General features: G+C 38.6%; 1 protein-coding gene across 2 annotated transcripts in view; it reads left to right on the top strand.

The window, feature by feature from the left end:
• Positions 1-26,926, top strand: part of kek5 (leucine-rich repeat, immunoglobulin-like domain-containing kekkon 5 protein) — a 413,026-nt gene that overhangs the window by 114,305 nt on the left and 271,795 nt on the right. For both annotated transcript variants that reach the window (XM_076624520.1, XM_076624514.1), the window contains one exon: positions 5,992-6,032. The gene's annotated coding sequence lies outside the window, so the exon portion shown is untranslated. The remainder of the gene's footprint in view (positions 1-5,991; positions 6,033-26,926) is intronic.

Here is a 26,926-nt window from a genome sequence, read left to right as displayed (position 1 = left end):
AATAAAATTTAGATATCCTAACAAGCTACCAATAGGTCCTTCTACGGTACTTACTACTAGACAATTAAAGAAAACATTAAGTGATAAATGAGAATAAAGTAGTGCACTTTCTTTAATATTTTATTTTGCTTACAATTAGCCTTGTATAAAACTATGTCACGTTACACGAACTTTTATGGGAATTTAATTATCGCGTTGTAGGAGGATTACGTGCGCGGAAAGTAAAATAATCTTGTTAGTATTCTTTAATATCATTTACCTACTCGTTGTACGCTAGTGTTAAGATGAAGATATTTTTTAATAAAAATATGTAAATATGCTCTAGGCAAATTAACATATTATACTTAAGAATTTTAGGTGGAAACTTTCATATCATCTTTTAGCAGGTTGCATTTATTACAAATAGTATGTTGGCATTTGTAAACTCGAAATTCTTCAAGAGAAATTAGATAGAAAAATAAATCAACATTAGCAGCAGCTATATATTTTAATTAAGAAAATTGAATCAATGAGTGAAGAACCACTTTTAGAGAATTAATTGTATCGGAATTCCTGGCGACCACACAGTATCACCGGGGCTAGCTGCAAAATCCTTATTTGCATGTGGCCAAGTTACAACCCCATTCAGTTATTCTTAATACCGAATTTATTAACCCGAAATTTATTCTCACGACTTTATGTACATTTTCAACAACCCTTTTATGCGCCATTAAAGGAAAATTACAGGACGCGACAAGTTACTCGTGTGCAACTTTACACCTTTCCAACATTGCGCAACGATCGCGTGCACGGTTGCAGTTAGACAGGCAGAGAAAAACGTTGGTTGATGCCTTTCTTTTTCGCCGCCGCGATACAGAGCGTGTGACGCGCGTTAATCCACGCTCGCAAAATTATTTAGACGTTATGGTAGATAGTGTCCGCTGTTCCAGCTCATCATCTCATCAAGAGATCTCGTTGAACGTAATTGTTCCGCATTTACGCAGTTAGCTGCACTCTTACCCGAAATAGCGTGACTAATTAAAGTCTTCCTGCCATAGGAATCTTGCTTCGTTGATGAACATTTCAACTTTCTTTTTCTCGTACTAATATTCATTAGTCTCAGACGATTAAAAGGAAAGTGTGCTAATGATAATTCGTTGGTTTTACTGTTAGCGTTGTAAATCTGAGTGGGAATGAAAGGTACTATGGGTTTAAAACTATTTTATTACTTAAATGATTTGCAGATTTCTTATATACGTATTTATATTTACTATTTGTGTGTCTTCCTCTCTTGTAAATAGTTTGTAAGACACGAATTTTATGAAAAATGTTACTTTATAGTTAAAGAAGCTGCTAAAGCGTTAAAGATAAGTCACGCTCTATGAAGATGGCGAAACTTATTGATTATTTATCTGCACAGTTTTAGATTCTACTATTTTATTGTATTAAAGTTTAGGATTGTCGTTGTAATACTTGATAAGTCCATTTTCATTGTCGTGATGTTTCCCTTCATGACGTATAATGTTCCATTCAAAATTGTGTGGTCGTGAAAGAGATATTTCATATAATAATATTATCAGAAATGGATGTCAAGGAAAATCATTCCTTTCGCAGCACCTCATTCCTACGACAATTTTTTAACGAGATTCTAAAATTAAATTTTTGTATAAAAACAGTAATTATAAGTTGTATGATATTTTGAATTACATGAGATGGTGGAATGTGAATAAGTTAGATAAAAGTTGGCTGATAGCTCTCGACCACTCTATTCACATTCAAGAACCAGCCTGATTAGTTTCGTGATCTGTCTTACACGAAGTTGAAGAAGTAAATGAGCTCGAGCTGCGCGTTTTCGACCCTTAAAGAGACAGCGACCGCTATCTTTAAAAGATTTCGTAGAAATTCACATTTGCTAATATCACGAGGATTAAATTTTCTGCTTAAGCTAACCTTGTGATTTATCAATTTTTGCCTTTTCATAAGCAAAATTGCCTCTCACATTATAAACCGTTAATTTCTAGTAATTCAAGCAAATCAACAAAAATCAACTTAAGTGGAAATCAAATCACTTTTTGAAATATTATAAATTCATAGTGGACTAATATTCGTGTTAATAAACTTTCGCTCTTCCTATCCTTGTTTTTCTCTTTCAATAAATAAAAATTTTTATAACGTAAGCTCCTGCACGCTTACATACTCACGCAAGTTTATATCTATTTATATCTATATCATATGAACACTTGCTTGTTTCTACAAACTTTCAATTGCCTCCTTTCAGCCATTGTCATCGACAGTTCGAAAGTCTTTCTCGCCCTGCGATGAAAAGATTGATTACAGCTGAACGAAGAAGCACCGCGAGAGCACGATAAACGCAATTAGAGACACGAGATTGAGGCCTGATTTTATTAGCTGTGGATCTTTGGTCGGTGTTTGTTTTACACGATAACAGGATTCCATAAAGATAACGTAAACATAGATCCCGTTGTCTCATCGGGGAAAACGTCTTTTTCATTCCTTCTGTCGCATATTCGCGCCTTCTCTTCCCTCTGTCGGTCCGCGAAATTGGTTTTCAAGAAGAAGTAATCTCGAGCTCCAAAGAGGTCCAATGTCCCAACGGAGGAGTACCTAATGAAGTGTACGTGAGAAACAAGTCATCGTCTGGTAAGAAGACCCGCGGGATGGCAAACAACAAGACTGCGGAGAGGTTGCGGTGAGAATCTTTCGTTCGTCAAGCCGTGCGAACCCGTTGGAAAAAGAACTTCCCCGAAAGTTCTCCACCCTCCAATCTGTAGCGCTCCTACTCGCACGTGCTACCACGAAACGACTTTCGCATCCGAGCATTTTCTTTCGACGAATCATCGGCCACTTTCGTCCGAAACTTTCGTCCAAGTTTACCTATTTGTTTAACGCGACCACTGGCGGACAGGATACCCTTAACAAGCTGGCTGATCGCGTTTCATCGGGAAAACCATGATGGATGGCTCCTATATGGTGTTACCTTGGTAACTCGTATGTGTTATATACCTTCTGCGAGTCGTTTACCGTGGTAATGTTGGGGATAATGAGAGAATTTTTGTTTGGTTTCTTTACCTAAGGAATGGCTTCTTTCCGTTTCTCCTGTCTTAGGTTGGCAGCCTTGGTTTTTAAAACGGAGGGTGGTTTGGATCATTGGATTGTTAAAGTAGGTTTTAGAATTGATTGGAGAATATTTTGTTATTGAATTTTAGGATTGTTGGAGTACGTATTATTTGAAACAATTTTTCAACCTCCGCAAATAATTATTAAATTATATTTACATTCGATATTGTATATGAATGCACGTATTCCACATTACCGGGAATATTTAGATACGTTTAACAAGCTACGTTTTTTAATGCTAAATAGTAGAAGTTAAATTTCTAAATTGTTTGAAAAATATGTAACTCGTGTATGCGAAATATCTGTTCCATAGAGAATAAGATGTTGGAAGATAATTTTGTCGCCATCGTTAGAATTTGTAGGGTACACCTTGCAGCACATTATATGGCTCACCTAGCAGCTGCATTCTAAAGCGTTAAAATTGATACACGAGGGAACGTAAGTACATGTAATAAAATGTTGAAGAGAATAGTCATACGGGAGCCGAGTATCTGGGGCAAGTCTCGTGTCTTTTTCGGTAAGAGATGGAAAGAACAGGGTGATTTAAGGAGCTCCAGCTTTCTATATCCTCTTTCTTTTTTCCTTTTTTTTTTTTTTTGCGATTGCAACAATGCATTTCCGTGGTGCAATTGCATTTTACTTTCTAAACAGAATCCACATATTCTGGACACAGGAATCCATTCGTTTCATCATATCTCCCATGCACAATGAATATACTATAAAACATTATTATGTATGTTCCCTGTGTTTTAAAATATTCAATTGCAGTGATGCAACATTCGAGTATTTTTCAAAAAATCTCAAATTTCTGGGAAACGTTACACAACAAAGAGGATGAATAATATTACTATTTTATATCTATTTATTTTATTTCTAAGCAGTATCACACTCGAATTGTCGCTTCCAGATAAAGCTTTATATTTTATGGACAAAGTTGTGTCAGTCAAATAAAGATGAATCCCATGGTGTTATTTAATATCAGATGCAACAAGCTGCGATATTGCTTGAATATTAACGCTCCCCTCGAAGCGGACAGGAGTAACTCCTCGAAACCTCAAACAATGCTAACTATAACAGCCGAAGCCATGAAAACCTCTAAAACCACAAATGACACTTATGTTGGATCACCCTATATGAAACTTATAGAAGGTTGGTAAGGACCCCTGTTGTGCTCTTCTGAGGGTCAAGTACCAAAACTCGCCCAACCTATCGTATGACAGACCTCGCTAAACTGCAACATATGAACGCTTTGGTCTTTCTCTTTGATACTCTCATTGACAATAGTTTGTAACACCCTAGGTGGGTAATCCTGGTGGGTAGCTTTGGATATATTGTCTGTCAAGGGATATGAAGAATGAGGAAGTGGCAGCAAACAATTTTAAATGTATTTTCTATTATTATGCTACTAACATCTGGAAGCGGATTTATTGATTCTACGCTTTTCGTATAAATTGAAAATTTCTAAAAACATACAATAATTGCCAAAAGATGTAGACAGCATCAGTCTAAGATCTAAAATGTAATCTAAATTAATCTTTATTTTTCACGTAGAATAATTCTATATAAATTTATTTCATTTAAAAAGTCGAATTATACATAGTACAATGGTTAATTTTGAATTTCGTCTAAATTACCTCAACCACTTTTTAGTGAACATCAATGGCAAGAAAGATGTCAGCCTCTCAACAGTTATAAAGAAGAAATAGGTGACACAGTTTGACTTAGACCGTGTCATTGGCGGGTAAAATGTTCTAAAGCCCGACAATATCAAACACGACGATAGAACGCAATGGGCAACCGTGGCAGAAGAATTTCAAGTTTTTCCGATGGCGAATGAAATTGGAGAAAGCTGGGGTAAAACCTTAAAAGCTGTCAGGCAATCACGCCACACGAGTATCGTAAAACTATCCTCGCATTACACGTAGTCCAGCACTTTTTCATGCTAGAGATGAAAGAACTCGATGACTCACTTTTCCGCGATTTCATCAGCGCTGGGTCACGTTAACGAACCTCTAATTACCAGTTAGTGGCTCGATCGTGCCGCGGAATCGTCTAAGATTTGTCCAAGCATAATTTATATGGTAATTAGCCGGTGTGACCGTAACCTGGTTTCTTTCTACCACCATTTCTCCATCGCTTTTCTGCTCGTGTTTACGTTTACACAATACAAAAATGAAACTCGAAGAAACAAAACGAGAGAGAACGGGACGAAAAAGGGAAAAGGAAAACGGAGAAAGGGAGAAAGAGACAGAGACACGTCATTCAACATTCGTTACGGCCCACGATGTCTTTGTTCACCGGCGCGTCCCTGTTCGCGGCAACTTCCGGTTTGCAAAGTTTAGCTACGTGCACGCCATAAAACCGTCGACCGAACAAAAAGCGTCATTATGAAATCATCCTTTCCTTCTCCGAGGCCCTCAGCGCTTCTGTTGTGCTTCGAGAGTAAATCTGTATGTACAGCGTGATAAATGTGCCACTTTACGATCCGATAATTACCGCTGCACATGTACGGGTTCGCCATAATTAAGCCGGCGTATGCGATTCGAGTGGCTCGTGCCTCCAGGCCAGAAGCTCTGGCTCGTGCGGTTCCTTTCTTCGTTCTTGCAACTGTTTGCTATGGTTCGGCTAACGGCGAATCGAATGATGGAAAACGTAAAAAAAGACTATTAGATGTTGGATCGTTAATGAGAGTAGTGATTCAAATTTGTGGAAACGTTTATTATTGTGTAAACTTTTAGGGAGGCATTTAGTCACAGCAGGCTTATCCCTGCTGTGAAACCGAAATCATAAACCGTTTTTTATGCAAAATAGGTAAAACTGCAGCTTGCTGTCTTACAGAACCAATTTAAAAACTTGTAACATCTTCTGTTTCAGATTTCCATCCCATGAGGAACAGGAAGATCGAGATTTTCGAGGTAAGATCGAGTGATCATTAACGAGTCTGTGTGCGTCTCTGATGTGCTTACGTAGCCTAATGACAGCGCTTTCAAAGAAACGTGCTGTGACTCACTTTAGATGTACGATTCTCGCCGTTTTCAAACCGAGGCGGTTGTTCCTGCTGAGACCCCGTACAGTTTCTTTTCTCACATGTAATGCGTTGCTCGCGTCTCCGGTTCGGATTTTCCATTTTGATTCGAAACGATATCACTCACGACCATAGAAAGGTCACGTGACAGCTATCTCGCGATTATTACTATGGACGATGGAAGAAATTAATTTTTCACCGACCCGGCCAGCTGGCAATACTAATTATTTACAGTCGAGAGTACTAGAAATTAAACGGCATGCTGTGAGCGAGTTGAAGCAACTCTGCCATTTTTATGATGAAAACAGAAAAAATAGGTCTGGCAAAATATAGCGAATCTGGAAGTCTGGTAAAAATAAAACAGAAATGGGAAAAATACAGAAAACAAAGGAAACGAGATTGAAATGAAAATCTCCGATCCGAAAGAGCTTTTTATTTAGCTCGTTAATTATAGTTGAAGCAGATTTCTCCACTCGTGCGGTGCTTCAGGGCTGCTGTGTCGGTTGGTTGAAATTTATTAATTTTTAATGGACCATGGCTAACAAACCTAAAAATCCAACTTTTCCTTCCTGTTTCTCTCTCCTCCTTCCACTCTCTGTTGCTTTGAAGTTCCGCCACAGGCTAGGATCTTACTTTTGTTGCATCTAAAATAAAGATATAAACTTTCGCGAGGCGAAAGAGTAGAATTAAAAAATCGTAGACTTGATTCTGTAACGAGGCCTGTTTTCACGAGAAACCTGGCGGAACCGATTTGTCAGGTGAAGGCCTCGTCCTAAATGCGCTCTCGCCGTTCGTGTTCACCGTTTTCGTCTAATTATTTGGTAAAAAAACGTCGGCGCCACGCCGCGCCGCGCCGTTCTCGTGCGGCCATTCGGTTAACCGGCAACGAACCCATTCAGATTGCTCGGTCATCGCTGCAAATACTTTTGTTGCCTTTTACCGCGACGCAGACAGGCGTTTCGTGTATCTCTCTGACTGGACAGAAATATAAGACTCGAACGATGTCTATTGTTCCCTTACGTTGGATTCGAGTTTAACTATCTTTTTTTTAATTATATATCGCTATATTATTTAAATTTTGGGATATTTATATCGTTGCTCATTGAATTTGTATGAGTTGGATTATACAGGCTGCGGCCGAAAATTATGCATAAAAGGGCACGTGGTGATTCTTCATGAAAAGATAGGAACTAAGTGTAAGATAAAATCTTCCCGCCCGGAGCTTAGTTTTTGAGAAAATCAAATTTAAAAATTTATCAGGTATACTCGAACATGGTTAATTTCGGACTGGACAGGACTAAATGATCAGCAGGAAATCATTCTACGTATGAGGATAACTCGAAAGTGTAGAATAACATTTTTTCACAAGGTGCTTTATTTCAGAGAAAAATAAATTTGAAAATCTATCATACGCGACTACTAGGCAGATTCACGACTAAACATGTACAAATTCAATTTTTTGGAAATGATACCTTAAATGGAAAAATTGTATTCTTCACTTTGCAATTATTTTCGCATCTAGGATAGTGTCATATATAATATTTAGTCATATTCAGCCGGTGATTAATCAAGTTCAAGTACACTTAATTTTCTTAATTACTTAATTTTCAAACTTGAATTTCTCGGAAGCTAAGCTTCGATGAAAAAGATTTTATTCTATATTTTCTTTTTTATTTTTTCATCCACGCTTGGATATAATTTTTGGCTCACCCTGTATAGGAAATGGGAAGACTCTCTGCAAAATATCGAAGTGATAAGAAGAATGTTTTAATGAGGACCACGTTTCAATTTTCTCATATGATACTACAGTGAAATGTTATACCTTGGATATATTATCAATTATATCAGTTCACAAATTTACAACAGTATTGGTTGCAAAGTACGTTTTAGATCGGACACAAGTACCGCAGAGTACGTTTCCCTTCTCAATAAAATTGTGGATACGTGTCTCTATCTCCTTTTCCTTTATAAAAAATCATCACGATATTGTTTATCTTAACGCGGCTAATTGCCTCGCTTATATCTTGTCGTGCCGAGGCACGGGCCACTCGGCACGCAAAGGAGGAAATTTCGAGTAAAATAGTATGGCTGGTGGAGAAATAAGCCACTCGAGCTTCAATCCGTTCCAGCTTGCAAGAACTGCGATGTTTCCGCTCCCTTTATTAAATCGTCTTGCTACGCTGGAAAAAGTACCGAAGAGCCAGGCGAACCAGGCTATCGCACGTCCTGTTTCGTGAATTTGGCGCACAAGGAGAGATCGGAGGATGGGCTTAAAACACACACACAAACAGTTACACACATAAGCAGAAAAAATACAGAGAGAGAAAGAGAGAGGGAAAGAAAGCAACTCGTTCCGTTTTCTGGCCTTCTCTCCCCTTTTCTGGCCGGAAGATCCGCCGAACCGCCGTTTCACGGCGTTATCATACAACATGCCCGAGCCTTGAAGTTTTAATGAATCGAAAGAAAAAGTTCCACGCTGAGAAGCAGGGCAAGGTTAATTTCATCCCTGTTGAAAGTTGGAAAAAAGGTGATGTAACGTCTTGAAGCATTTAATCGTCCGTCCGCTATTTGCCTCGGCCGGTTTCTTCGTTTTATTTTGAATTACTTTGAGACGAGTAATCTCCTTAAGCGGCCTCCCTCGTGCGCTTTCCGGTAACAAAAATAGCGGATTTATTTTCTAAGCTTAGTGAACGAGCTCTGATGGAGGGAACTACGTGTATTTTGCTTTTGGGGAAGAATATTGAATGGTAAAAGATGGTTTTACCACGATTAAGGACATAGATGAAAATAACGTATGTTTTATGAAAATCGAAGGTATTTTGCTATGGATAATAACACGATATCGGAGAATAATTAATGCTTGCTATCCTTCATGGCAAACTAAATGATTCTATAGCAGACTGAAAATAGAGTTTTAGTTTTCTTTTGTTCTTTCGTTCCTCTATAGTTTTTCAATTGTAACTTCCTATTTGACTTAAGATAATCACGTTGGATAAACTGCTTAAGTTTTTGGAGGTATCTGGTTTTTGAATAGCGAACTTGAGGTAAAAGAACGTATTGATGACTTCCTTTCGCTCCGCGAAGCACTGAACAAGCAACTAAAAGTTTCCACAGTTTGGTCGACTTTTTCTAGATTTTACGACGCGAAGATAAAATACGACACACCGCGTTTGGATTTCGCACCGTTTCGAACTTTGAGCTTGCTATGCGAAAGCGTGAGTAAGGGTAACGCAATTTACATAATTCTTTCAATAAAATAACAAACCGATAATTCAAAGATTTCATATTCGCTTGCTTTACATGTAATATTGTAATATAGTATTACTTCGTATTATCTTTCCTCTTATATTATTTTAAATTGTAACTTTTACAATCTTAATACTCAATTTCTCCTTAAGTTTTAATCCAACACTGTTATAATTATCAAAGTAAGCATCTAGAAATTTTCTCAAATAAAATACCGAGATAAAAGTATTCTTTCAGCGATAAACCAGCAAACAAAGTATACGAAGCTTCTTCTCTTTTCATTCTCTCTGGCTGCAAGCAAATAAGTTCCCGTAATCAACGGAAATGAATGCAAAGTAATCGTACAACGGGAGGAAAAAAAACGGTTAAACTTTCTCGCGGATCCTTGCGGATTAGGAAACTTTGTCTCTCTTTTGTCCAGATACTGAACACCATCCCCAATAAAACTTCTCGAACCGCCAAGTTCTCTTTGAAACCGACAGACGGTCACGATCGAACAGCTCGGACGACTTACGCCGTTTATGGAAATAAATTTAGATAGACTGGAACGCTCGCCACGCGTATTCGACGTTGTGCGCGCTAGTTGGAATGGAAGTTGCGCGGTTCCAGCGCGACGGGACCGCGAAACTCTCCTAAATCTACAAGTACCGAACGATATACACAAAATCCGGCGACGACCAGTGGCGTGTACGCGTTCGTGATTTATGGAACGCGCTGTAATTGACTTTCATTACGATGCAAATTGCTTCGGTCACGATACCACGCGAAATACCTGTCTAATTCTTACGAGGAATCTGGTTCTTATACAGTTTTTCCTCTTCGTTACTCCATTTTTTCGTTTGTTACTTGAGTGCTGCTATTACGAACAATAACTTATGTCAGGAAATAATTATATACAGGGTGATTTCAGTAACTGGACCGCGTGTATGCGTCCAAAAACTTTGATTGATTTATAGTAGCACCGTGTATGAGTGAGAAACGTGTATGTTGACAAGCTGATAAGCTAAAGTAACGTTTATCGTCTTTTTGGGAAATCAACACATCGTAACATTAATTAATTTGAAAAATATACGGATATTTTTTTTCATATGATGAAATATATATTACATTGAAGGAAACAGAATGTCTACGTTTAGTAATCGTTTTATCAGAATTATTCATCTACTGATTTAACAATCGTCAAGTTAAATATTTGATTTATCGCGATCGAAATATCACACAAACGAAACTTTTCACGCTGTTGCAATTATTCATATGGTTTAATCCTGATTCAGACAAGCTTGCGCTGTTATATTTCATTACAGGAATATACTGAGCTCGTTTTCGTTGTAGAAGACAACAGCATTGTCAATAAACCTGCTCAACCACTGTAGCGTGTAAGGGGCTTGTATTTTTACTCGGGTTGAGAATATTTTTAACCGTCTGCACGGTCAAGATATACGAGTATTTGGCTGCCATTTTTAAGCTCTCTCGTGTCTCTCGAAAGAACACGACAACGTGTATTGGCCGGCGCGGCGGAACGTCTGCTTCTTCGCTTTTTAGATTAACTTCTGCTCTAACACGAAAGACGAGACTCACGAGGAGCCGGAAACGGGTTGGTGAAATTTCCGCAAGTCTTTGAACATGTTTAAGTATCTTACACCAGCCTGAAAACATTCTCTTGAACGGTAATTGAGCGGCGTTATAGTTCCTTTTAGCGGAGATTAACACCGCGAAAGAACATTAGTTTAGTGTAGCTGGTCTACAAGAATTTTTACAGAGTTGTAGTAGACTCTTAAATAGAATTTTTAACTGAATTCTGTATATCCTTGTTTTTACGTTGATTAAGTAATTTAGTTCGTACAAATGGTTTATTATATTTACGAGAAACATGATGTATTTTCCCTAATGAGCTGCTAGGTAGGTATATTAAAAATGTCTGCACATAAATTTATGCAGAATGAAGGATAAAATATAGTTATAATTATTTGGAATTTTAGAATGTTGTATTCGAGTATATGCAAGTGAAAAATCGTAAACTTCATTCATCTGTACAGAATGAAAAACGATGTTAGAACGTAGTTTGTAGATATTTATTTGGAAAGATATTTATTTAAAGCATCGCTATTAATGTAGACACTGATTATACCTACATGCGTGCTTTGTATTAAATCAGTTAGCGTTATACCGTTGAACAAATTTTTTGCGCTGAAATTCTACAAAGTACAGATATTCGTTACGTTTATCTTCATATTCACTCTCAAAGGAGAAAATAATTCGATATTCGTATTGTATATTCATGATAGATATTCTTCTTTCTCGTCGACACAGTTACTACAATTAACACGAATAAAAATAAAACGAAATCTAATATGATTTGTAAAAATATACGTATATCGATCTCTGAATCTAAGAAAAGTAACACAAAGTCACAGGCATCTTCTACTTTTAGAAACAAATGACAGTAGCAGTGAGGTCACAGGGGCATTCACACCGGAAAGGTTCATGAAATAAATTTCTCCGCAATTTTCGCGAAATATCGCAGCATCGAAAACTGGAAAAACCTCAGCGGGACCGTAAATGATATCCAAGAGAGGACAATTTTAATTCGATTCTGCATACTGGATTAGTTTCGGATAAAAAGCGTTTAATCTACCAGCAGCTGGCTGGGTCCGCACGAAATTTTACGAGCCCCGAGGCTCGGGATTTTCCTTTCTTTGCCCGCCATTCGAGGCAAGCACGTGACCCAGCTGAAAATGAACTTGCCGCGTTGGTGGAAAAATATCCGCGAGCTGCCGCGTTTCCTTGGTAAGCTTCGAGCGTGTTCTCGCTTTCCTCTTCGTCCTTTCTGATCCTACCGATACAATTAAGGAAGTGCGATAGATCCGTCGCCGAGTTGGAAGAAATAAACTCTTTGACGGTAAATCGGTAGGATCAGAGATGAAGGAACCAGTTTCTTATCGCTCGTTTCCGGAGAACGCCGTTTCTCTTTCGTGCGGCTGCAATCAACTGTGATTTCCTGTTCGACCATATATGTGTATGTATGTATGTGTGTGTGTGTATTAAGCGAATCGTGGACGATTGTTTCTGATAATTAAAATTTTATTATCGAGCGAATTTTTTAATGGCCGTGGATAATATCAAAATTATCCATTTGGCGATAATACTCGAAATGCTATAAAATCAAACGTAACTCTAGCAACTGTGCATCGCTTTAGATTTAGTACTTCTAACGTCATTGAAACCAAAGATGTTCCACATCTACCCACTGCTCTACACGTGACGTTATCAAATCCACCGATTACGAGTGGTAAAACCATACTAAATTCACACACGTTGCGCACTCCAGCTTTACCTCGATTGATCCATTGATTACATACAGATGTAACATTTCCAACGCTATTGAATTCAAGGACGTCTGGTGAATCTGGCGTAACGTTCACCATATCGACGAGCCTTAAATTGTGTTCGCGATTAGAAGCGATAACCCCTCTGACGCCACTAAATCTTCAAACGTTTGATAACTAGGGGAGATATATAGTTCCAGATGCCGCAATATCAGTCGACCTATGCTGGTATCCTAATATTGACCGATACGATGTTTCCATCGTATCTTATCGACAATCTAATGACAAAATTCAAAAACGTTCTGTGGTTATCAATTTCACGCTTTTGATTACCTGTCCTGTCATACAAAAATTATATTTCCATCTATGAACCTCAATCATCGCTAGGCTAATTAGATTATTGACAACCTTAGTGAAATTTCACCCGGCAGTGTCTCTAAGAAAAATTTGTATCTTTATCAATACAAAAATTCTATGTGTTTGACCAATAATTATATAATGCAATATGCAGACATTGATAAGTATCTAAGAATAAATACTCCATCTTTGTCGTTGATTTCTTAATACTACCGAATCTCGACGTTATCGGATACTATACTTGTTACAAAGACGAATGATGTTGCACTTTCTGAATACCCGAGTCCATTTCCATTGATATATTACACCTAACACGACTTACGTCCTACTTCTTCCCTGTATCTACAAATATCGTTATCGACAATCAAGCATCCACTATTCGAACTATCAATATTCATTGACAGGCAATATCAGTATTATCGCTACCAACTCCATTGCATGTTCAAATAAGAAACAAACCTATATACGTATATGTATATAGTAGCAGGACGACGAGCTCGTTTGCCTTCATTTCATCCTGTGAATGTTTGATCGTTTACATCAAACTGTACACCGCAAGCATGCAGGAATAAGTTAGATGGTGCGGCAGGCAGAGACGAAGAATGTTACCCGACGATTTATACGAGGCGGACACAGAGAGCGCAAGGGACCCGTTGAGAAATCTCTGCGAGTATAGTTGTTTATTCGTGAGAGAACGTAACTCACTGCAGAAGGGTAAGTGCGTATCCGTGTGAACGATGTATCCTTTCTTACAGTTATAAGGCATGCAATCAACGCGCGTCAGCCATTCAGCTTTCCATATAGCTCCTCTAGGAAATCCGGTCGAAAATTGGCACGGATTTTATACGCGAGTCACATTACTCACGACTCGATTCCGTGGCCAAGCGATTTTTCGCTTCGAACGTCGAGAGTGGGTCGGGTGAAATTAATTTTGCTTTGAAAATTTCTTTGGCTACTGACAATTTTTCGTACTCCGACGATTCTGGATGGATATTAATATCGCTTTAAAAATTTCTTTGGCCATTGACAATTTTTCACTACCGTCCCGTCGAATCGGCATTAATTTTACTTTAGGAAATTTTCACGCGCGCTAATAATTTCTCGCTTTCATCGAGATAAAGTTAATTTTCCTTCGAAAATTTCATCACCGATATTTATTACGGTGGCGGCAATTGAATCACGGGATCGACTTATTTCGATGAATCGGTGAAAATTCGAAACACCCGGTGACAATGGCGCGCGCGATAGTGGCGGAAACTTGTAAATTTCAAGGCTCGTTCGTTTATTCAGTGAGCTCAACCGGCCATTCATAATTTCGTGACCTGTTATTTTTCGCAACAATTCTACCTCCTGGAATACAAAATTCGCACAGTCTTTAACTTTGTACGCTACTATTCCCGGACAAAGCGACGTTCTCCGCTAATGTACAATAATTCATCAGTCCGCGACTTGCTCGTGGCTTCCGTAAGTTTCAACGTGAAACGTAGCCAGTCGACAAAAACTGGCAACTTTACAAGGAAGGACGTTCTGCCTGCAGTAGGTGTCGTCGAAAAGTTTCCCGACAATAAGGACGCTGGAATTTTCCTCTGTGTTTTAGATCCCTTTGTTTTATGATGAAAAACGAGTTCCAGGTATGATGGCAGGAAAGAAGTTGTTGCGGTTGCATTTCAACTAATTTCATTTGTAACAAATCTAGTTAACTGATTACTTTGCTATATTGATTGGCCGTAAAACTGCTTCATTTATAGTTTGATCTTTTTCTATAATATCTTTAAACATAATGTTTAGAATTAACATGAATAATTTATGCGTTATGTACGTTTCGTAAGATTAAATGCCTCGTACGCTGGATCATATGTCTTGAACGTATTAGGAATCACGTATGAAATACGTACATAGATAGAAACTGACATAACATTGACAGATATTTTTTGAATGCCAAGATGTAAGTGGTTATCTTCATTTTTAGAACGTATTTCTGCGAATAGAACGTAGTGTGTATAATACCGTTATTAAAACTTTTAGACGAAACAAATGACAGTACCTTTTTTTTTTAGATATAATCGTCATTACAGTTCTTTACTTCGCCCCTACGATATCAATTTCCATTTTCACAAATTTGAATTACCCGAGCATCTACTTCACTGGGTAATTGAAACACTCCCGAATGAGTATACTTTCGGTAACATGACGCCGTGTATAAGTTTACAGAAACCATATAACCGGGACAAACGACTTTCATTTCAGCCTATGCACGTGTAAAAATTCCTCTTACGTTATTCCAATATCGCCTAACAGTTTGAGAAATTCAGCAAGAATATGAAATACGGAAGGAAACGCGGTTCACTGCGTTACTTCGTGGATATTCGTCTAGAATAATGACACGAACTTGCTAGCTATTATAAAATTAGGATGTTCGAGCTCGTCGGTTTGCAAGCGCAAACAAACCGAAGCGAATTATTCGCATGAACGAGTCGGTGAGAAGCTACGAATTCGTTGATTTCGGCATAATGCACATTCGAATGGGCAATTGGAAAGTGTTAATTGCAGTTCGAGCGGATTCCCAACGATAACGTTGACCGGGTTATCATTTAGCGAGTCTGTTCCAATTATTCCTGGTGATTTTCTCCTTCAAAGTTCCCGAATCGATCGTGGTTTTCAATTTATATGCGACCTTTACGACAAATCTTGTACGGTCGCACGTGTCAATAGCTCTCCATCTTTCTTCCATTTTCATATCATCGTATTTAATCGAAGAAACGGCGAACAGAAGGCTCGCCGTTTAATTACCAAAGATCCATTGTTCTCCGTCCAAGCCTCTCGGATACAGCTTTTTTTTCACTAACCTCTTCTAATTATCTCTCTCTCTAATTATTCGAGCGTGTCGATTCGCGAATCTTGCAGACTCTCGACTTCTAGGTCGTTAAACGCTTTACCGATGGATGGAGAATACCTTGGCTCCCGTCCGAAGGGAAGCGGCGTGGCATCATCCCCTCATTTCGCGGCCAGCTTTTCTTTTCTAAATAGCCGAGGTGCCTAAGTAACAACGCCCTGACTACGTCCTATGAATATTGACGATCGAGGGGGTGGCCGATTCATATTCTTGTTTCTAATCGAGCTCTCCGTGACTCTCCATTTTTCATCCCCTATCAAGAGAACAAAAAAGTTCACCATCTACCCTTGCTCGATCGCACGCGCACTTGCCCGACCTGTTTTCTCCGTCGTTCCCCTGCCTCCTCGAGCTTTTTCTTCGTGTTCGAAGCATGCCAGCCCGAATCTTGCCAGCTCGAAGCACAATACACACCTTGGCAACTTTTCGTCTATTTAAAAGGTTCGCCCTTTCCCTAATGATCCGACGCATCAGCCTATCTGCTACCAATAAACGCGAACACCAACGACACACATAGACCGCTTCGTTCCTTCCGGTTTCCTTCCTTCGATCCGTATCCTCTATATGCGTCATCCTGCACAGAATGCTTCATCGGCTTTCTTTCGGTTCGTGTGTATACGTATACACGATGCCACAGAATATCCTCGACGCTACTCATCGTCGTGTGCGATTAGGTTTCAGCGTCTTTATCATCCTTATCCACCTTTTCGGTGGCACGTACGATAACGCTGTCCTATCTCTGCTGTTTCCGTGTGGTGGAATTCGATCAAAGGATAGAGTTAACCGGCGTCCACCACCCTTTGCGTGTTCGCTCGTAGAAGAATTGGGAGGTCTCCTTGAAAGGAGCCTTTTGCGATCTACTCTTTGCGATACGTGCGCGCATCTCTACAGTATCCTGCTCCTGCTGGAGGAGTTCATGCACCGCGTTGCTTCGATCTAGTCTCGATGACCATTAGCAAGCTGAATGATTAATGATCCATTCACGATGAGAGAAAGATCGGTGTTACAACGAAACCTTCTTATCCTTGTTTGAGATTCTTTGGAAGTCGTTGATAATCGACTCCTTCGGTCTTTCGATCGACGCAGGAAAGACTCTACAAATGTGTCGATATGCCGCTGTGATCTATGACATGCTGGATCATTTAGATCGATCCCGTTATCATATCAGCGTACAATGGAGATACATATGTGATCGGAACATTTTGCAGGAAATTGGATTCTTCTGCTATATTATTGAAGTTCACTGTGAAATCCTTTTGTATTGTTAGATGGAAACGAAATAGAAGTCAACTACACGGAAAGATAATTCTATATGCAGAGTGTTTTTTAATAAAACAATGTTATTTATATTTAATTTTGTCGAATGCGTTAAAACTCCAATACTAAAATTGCCTCCTTGACTGGAGACCAAACGTTTGATACTTTTTAATTCGAAAGCTACAAAATTTCAATGAAATATAATTTTAAAAAATTACGCTAACCGTTTAAATCTAAAGCAGACGCGATTTCAGAGGAAGTTATTACCGAAGTTCAAGTTTATAAATAATAGATCCGTCGTAGAAATTTGAAAATCTGCGAGTGTACACAATCCGCGAAAGCTATTAAGCTTGGGCTCGCGTGTCGTTTCGTCGTTCCAAGTTAAAAACGAACTTTGTAACTGATTCAGCTGGTCTAGGGATTGCCGTTTTATTGGACCGACATCAAACACGCGATCTCTAGATCTGTTTATCTTAAGCAGAGCCCTACGACACAATAAATCGTTACGGTGATACTTGGTCGTGATAAAGGGTCGCGAGATTGGTATCCTGAAGGGCGCTACGCCACCATGTTCTTACCGATATAGCCATTTTATTCGTCGTATTCTGGAAGACGCACACGCGCCATAACCATTCTGCTAATTTCGTGTTCGATATTTCGACTATGGTGAAATACATCTGACCTGTTCAGGATTACGCGAGTATCAAAGATAACGACAGGTTTGTCTTTGTGAAATAACAGGTGGAATCGTGAATAATTGAATGTCTATTGGCTTCTTGTTAACATGATGGCAATTTGAAGTGGAGGCTTATTTTTCTGACAAGTCGTAAGTATGTCAAATCGATCGAATTGTTTAACTTTAGGGTAACACATAATCACTTATGTACGAGATAAATAGAGTTAGAGTTATTATTTCAAATTTAGTAATTTCGGAACGCCTACAGATAGAGTGGAATGTTTCCAAGTTGTCAACATATTTAGGTTTGTGAAAACGTTTCGCGATATTAAATTTTCTAAATATTACTGAGTTCTGCAGTTTCATTAAAACTGCAAATAAATGTTTATGAGTTGGAATTCATCGAATAATAAGAGAAAGCATTCTGTTCCTTAAAAAAAGTGTTTTAAACGTAATATCGGCTGCAAAAGCGAAGAATGTCTTAACGGTTTGCTATTTCTCGTTAATCCTTTTTTCTACGAGCGAATTCCTTCCAGGAATTTCCAGGTAGGTCATTCCAGGGATCAGACAGCATACCTAAAGATGTCTGGCCTTGTTGAGTATCTTGCTGTGGCTTTTGCGAACACGTCGAATAGTTTCAAAGTATTTCTTGATAAATCGGCTTTAATTTTATTTAATATTCCTATTAATCGTATTGCTTCAGAAAAAAGCCGCATAAACGGATAATAAGGGGCATAAAAGAGACATCGTAATCGATAAGGCGATTCGCCGAGGATTTCACTCTGCAACTCGATACATTCAATAAACGAATCTCGTTAGGCTTCGCATTCGCATTGAGCATATATTAGACAGATGATCATTCATCGACAGAAATTCTGCCTTTGTATAATCTTCGTAAAGTACGATACTCTCGAACCTCTCAGCGAAGAACAAGTGACTTCGCTGACCTAGATCCTTTGTAGTCGGGCATCGAATTCTGCTGAGTTGATCTGACATTTAATAGGATACAACAATACGTATAGTCGAACACGTTTCGGTTGTCCTATCATCTCTACAAACAGTTTACCAAACATAGAATCTTTGATTATCGTCACGAACGATATTTTTCATCAAAAAGTTAAAAAATTTCATTCGATGCAAGCGCAGGTGATTCGATGAAACGTGGTAAGTCGCACTTGATGCACAGTGACGTGTTGTTATTCTTGGCGAGGATTGACGCGCTGCTTCAGTAATTGACATTGCTAGATAGACGTGGTAAATTGCGTTACTTCGAATAAGATAACACGAGGTATTTGTTGATATTACTGGTTTACCGGTGGTAACGTGTCCTGATTGCGTTTGTCACTCGGCGTTCGGAAAAATAAATATCGCGGGAGATTTAAACGATGCGTGGTTGCGAAATGGCGCTTTACGAGAACATCCTGTACATAGTAATAATTAAACTGTAAATGCAACGTGAAAGGATTTACAAACTGGAATTGGAAATGAAATGAAAAATGAAAAACTCACTGAAATGATAATTACAAGGTAATTTTCTACCCGTTGAAACAAATCATAAATCGTGCTACAAATCATTTATTGGAAACTGCGCAAGTTAATTAAATTCTTTTCTGCCGCGTACTTCAAACAACAAACATTTCTCTGACAGCAATAAATTGCCGATTTTCATAAAAGTCTTTCCAAATGGCATAACGCATGTTATTTATCGATTGGCTACGATACGTTTTTACTCGCCGTGAAATTACGTAAAATGAAACTTGGGAAAACGTAAGTGCTACTTGAGTACGAGTAACGATAGCTGTTTGAAATAGTAACGAATGCTCCTTTTGAGTTTCGAGCAGCATACGAAGTGTTCATTGATATTAACCTATATATTCGTCGATAGCTTCGCGTTTTAATTGTATTTGCACTTGATGATCGGTGAAACAAATACCGGGTACAGTTTAAACGGAAGCATTGTTAAATCGATGTCCTGCACGTGAAAGAATTACTTTCGATGAAATAATGCGTGTCATTTATCGATATTAATAGTTGAGCGACGACAACGCGTTTTAATTCAGGCCAGGTTGTCGCGCGTCGAAATAAATATTGCATGAATTTAAACTGTCGCAGATGATAAAATGTTATCATACATGCACAAAAAGACTGTCGAACGATGTAATACGAGACAATTATTCGTGTTAATAGTCACTAACAGCGACATATTTTAATTACGATTTAACATTGCTGTGTGCCAAAAAAAAAAAATCAATACGGCATTCGGGTTCGAACTTCCGAACGGATTCCTACTGAAATGTAAAAATAAAGGGGAAGAGGGAAAGATGGTTTTAATTAAAATTAATATGTCGCATGAGTAAAATATTTCAGTTTCACGAGGCATTCGAAAGCTCTGTCAGGTATGAATATTGTTTCAATTTTAACTGGTGAGCTTTCTATGGAACTCCTTAAAAAAAACATCATACGCGTGGAAATCGATGTCCGCTAAAATTAATGCTAAAATACTAGTGGTTAACTGCTCCTCTCTCAGAATGCACGGACAAATCTCTCGAAAAAATACGTAATGAAAGAAGAAAAAGCGTTCGTTCGTATTTTTCGTGAAATATCGCCGAGAGCTTAAATAAATGTGCCGTTATAAATTCAAATAATTTTTATAGAAAAAGATGAGAACAAAAGTACAAATTGACTGGTTGTTTCGTTCTAATATCAGGTAACGATCAGATATTTCAGTTTTATTTAACACGCAGATTTTTAAGGAACGAACGCTGAAAAAATATCGTCGCTTTACATCGAGAATGTACGAATTGGAAGGGAAAGAGAGGTTCTCCTAAAAGCCTCGAATCGAGGTTAACGATACAAGTTAGGTATGTGTATTGGCTACTGGTATCGAATGCATTAGAGAAATGATCGGCTACGTGATTCGCAAATCCATTACCGTAAAATTGTGCAGATTTTGCACGGCCTTAGAGTCGGACGTTGATATAACGATAGGATTTTTTTGTCTTTTCAAATAGGAAGCTGTGGCGAAACAATACCGTACGATTTATCATGGACCTTGGTGGCTCCTTTATTGTTGTTATCGTTGTGCACGGGTAATCTGTAGAGAGGAGAATGTGTTGTATGCGGAGGAATTTGCATTCGATGCACTTCGGATACAAAATGAGAGCGGAGAATGCAAATCGAATGTTCCACCGTCGGCATGATTGAGGTTTTTAATTTTACGCTACCGAGCAATTTCAATTTAACTAATGAAAAATAGCCAGGAATTAACCTGGTTGTTAAAACGTATTAAAAGAACAGAAAAGCGACTGAACTTTCTAATGAAACCTAATATATTTCGTTTTCGTTATTAAAAGAGATAAAAAGAGCTAGCAGATGTATCTGAACACTTCGCGTTAATGGTTCGGAATAACGACACACCACAGATAACATGAATGATAACTGGCCATTGTAGATACAGCTCACGATTTCCACGCGACAAGGGAACTTCTAGATTTCTGGTTTGCACTTGGGCGCAGGTTAACAGCGTGTCATGTTTAAACAGCTGTCACAAGTTCGACTTTTTGTTGGCTGCCCCGATCAAATAAACGTCCCGATAGTTTCCATATCTAATCGTATTATCGCTGTTTACGCTATGCAAACGTTCGTCCTACGTCCCCTCGTTTTTTTCCAACTGTTCTTTTCCACGAATTCGCGCGATCCAGGCTTAATTTGGCACGAGTCCGATTAAACGTAAGCATGTCGCTGCTAAGTCCTGTACTGACGTGATTGAATTGATTTTTAAACACAGTTGTCACAATTATTTGAAATTTTATCTTTACGGGGAGAAAGCTCCTTATCTATTTATCTGATTTGAGAGGTGCAACTTTTCTCAAACGAACCAAGTTATACTTCGTTCTTTATTTTAAATAGTTAATTAAAGATAACTTCGTCGAATGAATTTGCAATCAGAGCCATCAAGGAAGAAATGACCTATATAAATCAATTAAATCAATTAACCGTCACTGTTATAAGAATCAACTCTTCAAGAAGTCTGTTTATTAACCTCTGATCATAGTTAGCAATCTGTTTATATAAAACGTTATAACATGTTAAAAACACAAAGACAATGGAAGTCATATAGATTTTTCTATTTCTTAGAATGGATAGACTGTGATTTCCAAAAATATAATCAATTTCCCTACCTCGTTCAATAACTGTATCGCTGAACTATAATACGAATAACTATAATATCAAATCAATTATAGTTATTCATCAAATCGAAATACCAATTTCACCATATCTCCATCAGCCGCCTCATGACCAAAATCATAACTTCCCCATTACTATTACATCGCGCGTTTTATTTCTGACAAAACGCGATGATATTACTGAACGCTAGCGAGTGCACAGTAGTAATAAAAGTAGAAGTATTTCCAGCGGAAACGACGGTGGTATACGCGTCGTCGTTCGCTATCGTCGCGGGAACTTGAACGATTTACATCCGAAATATCTCACGGCAACTGCTCCCGCTGGCATTATTATTACAGAAGAGACGGGAACGGGTGGTCGCGTTGCACAGTTTGCCGCGACATCTCGCTTTGGTTTCGGGCTCTGGTACGCGATATTTGAAAGCCTGCACACACCGGTGCAGCGTCGCTTTCATTCCGGAAAGCTTGCCTTTGCGGGTACTCGGTTCACGGGAATTCGACGCGTTGGCATCGGTGGAAAGGGGTTTGGTAGTTCACAGGAACGACGCGCGAGTCTCATCAGCGAGCTGAGACCCACGCCGATGACGACGACGTTGCTCGTGGATAGAAGCCAATTTTGTTGGCCCGTCTTTGTAACAAGTCAAAATGCTCATTGCCTGGGGTCACGTACTACCAGTCCGATGCATCGAAATGAACGCGAGTTTTGTCGCTCAAGGATTCACTTATCTGGCCTCCAACAAGGTTGTTTCTCGCAACATCTCGCAGGCGCAGGGTATGCTACGAGAACGACAGCGAAAGGAAAACCGATTTTTGCTGAATAGAGACAAATTTGTGAATTGTAATTGTTCGAGTGCTGGGGAGCTTGGTAATTGCAGGCGACAGCTTTGAATGGAGAGATTACGAATATGGCTGGGAGGTAATAGTGTGTAAAAGTTGGTTGAGAATCGCCCTGTTTGCTTCGGTTCTTATGCATTGAAATCCCTGAAGATTTTGGTCTAATTAACTGTTGTCACAGACCTGGAGATATTACATTTCATATTGTCTAAAGGTGTTTTAGTTATTAATTGTTGTAGCCCGTAGGTGGTAATTTGGATTACATTTGAATTTGTTCGCATATTTACGATTTAAAACAAAGCACTTCAAAAGTATCGAATGTTAATTTGATTAGAAGAACGATATGATATGATAGAAGATACACGATATGATAAAAATAGTACTCCCATTGTATGTATATCAGAATGAGTACATTGTTATCAGTTTGAAGAACGTTCCTATTCAAGCAAGAGAATTATGCAAAACTTTTTGTTAGTATCTAAATGAAATATTACTATTTGCCTGCGAATAATTTTAATCTGACGCTTTCGTTAACGTTTTAATTTGTATACATACGAGATAATATTTTACTGTAGAAGTACGGAAAAATTGTTACACGAGTATACGCTGTTGTCTGTACAGCTTGTAAATTGTAATGAATTTAAGAAGGTATGACGCTTTTATATTCATGAAAAGAATACAAAGTATGTCTATATCAGTTCACTGGAATTGGAAAAATTAATATTCTGCTGAAGCATTTTAATTCAACTCCAACTCTCCGTTCCCTTTCTTTTAATCTGAAAGATTCCACAAAGTGTTTATCATCGATCGCAATTTAGGATATAACAACAAAAATTAGCGCGATTCGAATCGTTACATCTGAAGTTTTCTCAGTGCAGTCGTGCATCTCTAATCTTGTTCATTGATTAAACCCGATAACTAAAGAGCAGACAAGAATGAAATCGCGTCTCGATCGATAGAGAGTCTGTTCCCATTGCGATTTATTTCAAAGCAACTTGAAAAAGAATCGAGTTTCTCGTCAACAGTTACTGAAGTCTCGATACAAACGATTAATCAACGGTAGGCAAAGCAAGGTGTAAAATCATTTTATTTGATTTAACAATGTTCTCTGTAATTGTTTCTGTCGAAGCAACTCGTTGAAAAGTTGCAATCAGGAAGAACTTTTTAATTTTTCTGGAACAATCTGGAATATAACACAAATTGATAAAAATGTCTACGAATAATTTTAATATTCTATCTTTTTACAAGATGAAATCGTCTGATCTTAAAGTTCTTTCAAGCTTTGTTCTTTAAGGTAACGACTATATTAAGGAATTTTTTAGGTATCTCAAGGTCTTTTCTAAATAATTTCAAGTTCATTATCTAAGTGTTTTCAAGAAAATTTCATAGTCGTTTTTCATTCGTTTCTCATTGTTAAATTACACGCAACGCATTTAGCGGATGCACGCGATAGATTTAAACATCTCTTCGTTTGCACGAACCATTACGAACCACCAAGTGGTATCACAGAAACGTTTCCGCAAGAACTTTGATCGCATTCGCCCTGTACAAATCAACGATCACGTTTTCTGCTCCACGGAAGATAACTAATTAACAAAGTATCGTACTGTTGGCCAAGCTGTAATTAATTTACAGGTCGCCGATTAATTTAGTTGGTATAAAACAGAGTATTCCAACGTTTGTCGTTCCAGATTCGAACTTGAATATCATTTGGCAGTGATACCGTCTGCAGTGTCGTACTACAAACAGAAATTGTAGAGCGACCGTGGAAAAATAAAGGCGTGTTAAACGTCGAAAGTAACTTTGCACGATTCGTCGTTTCGATTTCATCAGGTTGAGGGCAACTATGCGATAATTGATTAACGCAGTGACGGTTAATAAACAGTACGACGAGTAATAACGTTCGAACCACATCAAAACACCACACCGCGTCCGGTATACGCGAAATATCGAAATATCGAAAGTGATAAATTTACCTCGATGAAATTCCCTTTGGTCGAATTTCGATCGTTGCTCATTTCATTTTCCGAATTTTTCATGATCGTCACTGACGCTGCTGGTTTGTGTAAAAAACAGGGCAATGGAAAATGAAAGTTTTCGTTTATTCGTCAAAATTGCGCATAATACGCGAGGTATCGTAATGATGATACTTATCAATTATTAATGCGTATAGAGTACCGGCGGTAATTTTTTTTAATTATGTCGATACACTCAGTATTCTCTTCGTGTTCGAATAAGATAATTATGCATTTTTCAAGCGCTGCATTAGCGTACCAAATAACTATACTGTAACATGATATTGTATGAGAATACGATACAACGAAATTCATATATGAATATGAAGTAACAGATTTTCATACAATTTGAAATTCTGTATATCTCCATAATTACTCTACAAAGTAAACTAACAAATTAAATTAATATCTTCCGCCTGTTACGAAGAAATAGTTCGAAAGTTGATCACAAACTTCACACACAAACGAATCTCTCAAACCCCAGCAGCAACCCCAAGATCATTGCAACCCACGAAACACCTGAAACGTAGCTAAATTTACATACACGCGTCGAGCCAATTTTGTTTCTCCACGTAACGCACCACCATAATTTACAACATAACACGGGGTGCATTTCATATTCACTATCGCACTAGTCTCCCCCGCGAAACATGACGCGTATACCACGTTACAATCGATAATTATTAAGACGAAATAGTTTAACTAGTTTTGTCGGTTGTCTCGTGTGTACCACAAATATTACAAAAAATATTAATATCTTAGCTTTTTGTTCGTTGAAAATCCGACGCAAATGCGAAGCGAATGCAAATGTTTCGGCCAACTGGCGTTATTTTTCACGGTCGTGGAACACGTCCGCGGAAGTTTAATTTCGTGCTCTTTGAAACGGCCTATAGGCGCTTCTGGATTCGCTCGAAGTAACGCTGCGAGATTAATTGTCTCGTCATCCCGTTGTTTTTCACCTTTCCCGCATTTTCGTGCCCAAGCGGTGAATATTTCTTTTCCCGCGGTTGTTTTTTTTTTTCATTCCCCCACGTCGTCGTTTTGCTTCATTTCGACGATGTAAATATTGAATGAAATTGAGCGTCGGGATTTACGGCGCTTCGTGCACGCGTAACGACTGTTTATTTTTCTCCGTCATGACCGTTCTTTCCCGCAAATAATACGTTTTTTATTACTTGCTCGTGGCGAATAAGTAAAAAAAGCCTTAATGAACTGTTGTAGGTACTTGTAACGCGACACTATCAAATAACAAAACGAAAATGCGTTTATACGTCGCTCGTTGTGAAACGGGAGAATCCGCATTTTGGGCGTGTCAACTTGTCGAAAACTGATAGGCGGTGGATAAAAGACTGTAACGTTATCTGAAACGTTATCTGTATTTAATGGTTTTTGTGATTTTTCGAGAGGAAAATAAATTTGCATTTCATTGGCTGCTTTAATGGGTATATCGTAATTTCTCAAGCCCCAGAAGATCTCATAACTAGAAACCTTAGTAAGAAACATTTCTGCTCCCGTCACAGGGTCTATGCTTATACAGACCATTTAATACCCACTTTACCCCAAAAACAATTAATCCTCAACGCACAAGCCGAACCTATATCTTTCTGTACATATACCTCATCCACCGCAGCATTCCCTGTATAATACCTCTTTCACCAACCGCAACCCACCGAACCTCATCAAACCAAGATTTCCACAAACTGAATACCATCGGTTACGAGTTTTCCAAGTCATACTTACCCATAGCTTCCCTCAGACACCGTCAATCAACACCTTGAGACGCGAACTCGGACAAGTACCGTAACAAACCCGCTTAATCGAGATAGGGGCGGCAGGCAGAAAAGGGTAGAATCGTGTTATTCAACGGATTGATTTGCCGGTCGGTTGGAAAGCACACACAGGCTATCGAAAGTTGGGGCGACAGGGTAGTTAGATACAGGAGCCACGTAAGTTGGTAGTCACTTGGTAGCGAAGGACGCCTCGGAAGGGTGGCCAC

This window comes from Bombus vancouverensis, chromosome 2, assembly GCF_051014615.1.
Source record: "Bombus vancouverensis nearcticus chromosome 2, iyBomVanc1_principal, whole genome shotgun sequence".
Lineage (NCBI taxonomy): Eukaryota > Metazoa > Arthropoda > Insecta > Hymenoptera > Apidae > Bombus > Bombus vancouverensis.
Note: the sequence above shows the minus strand (reverse complement) of the source record. Positions and strands in the feature narration are given on the sequence as shown.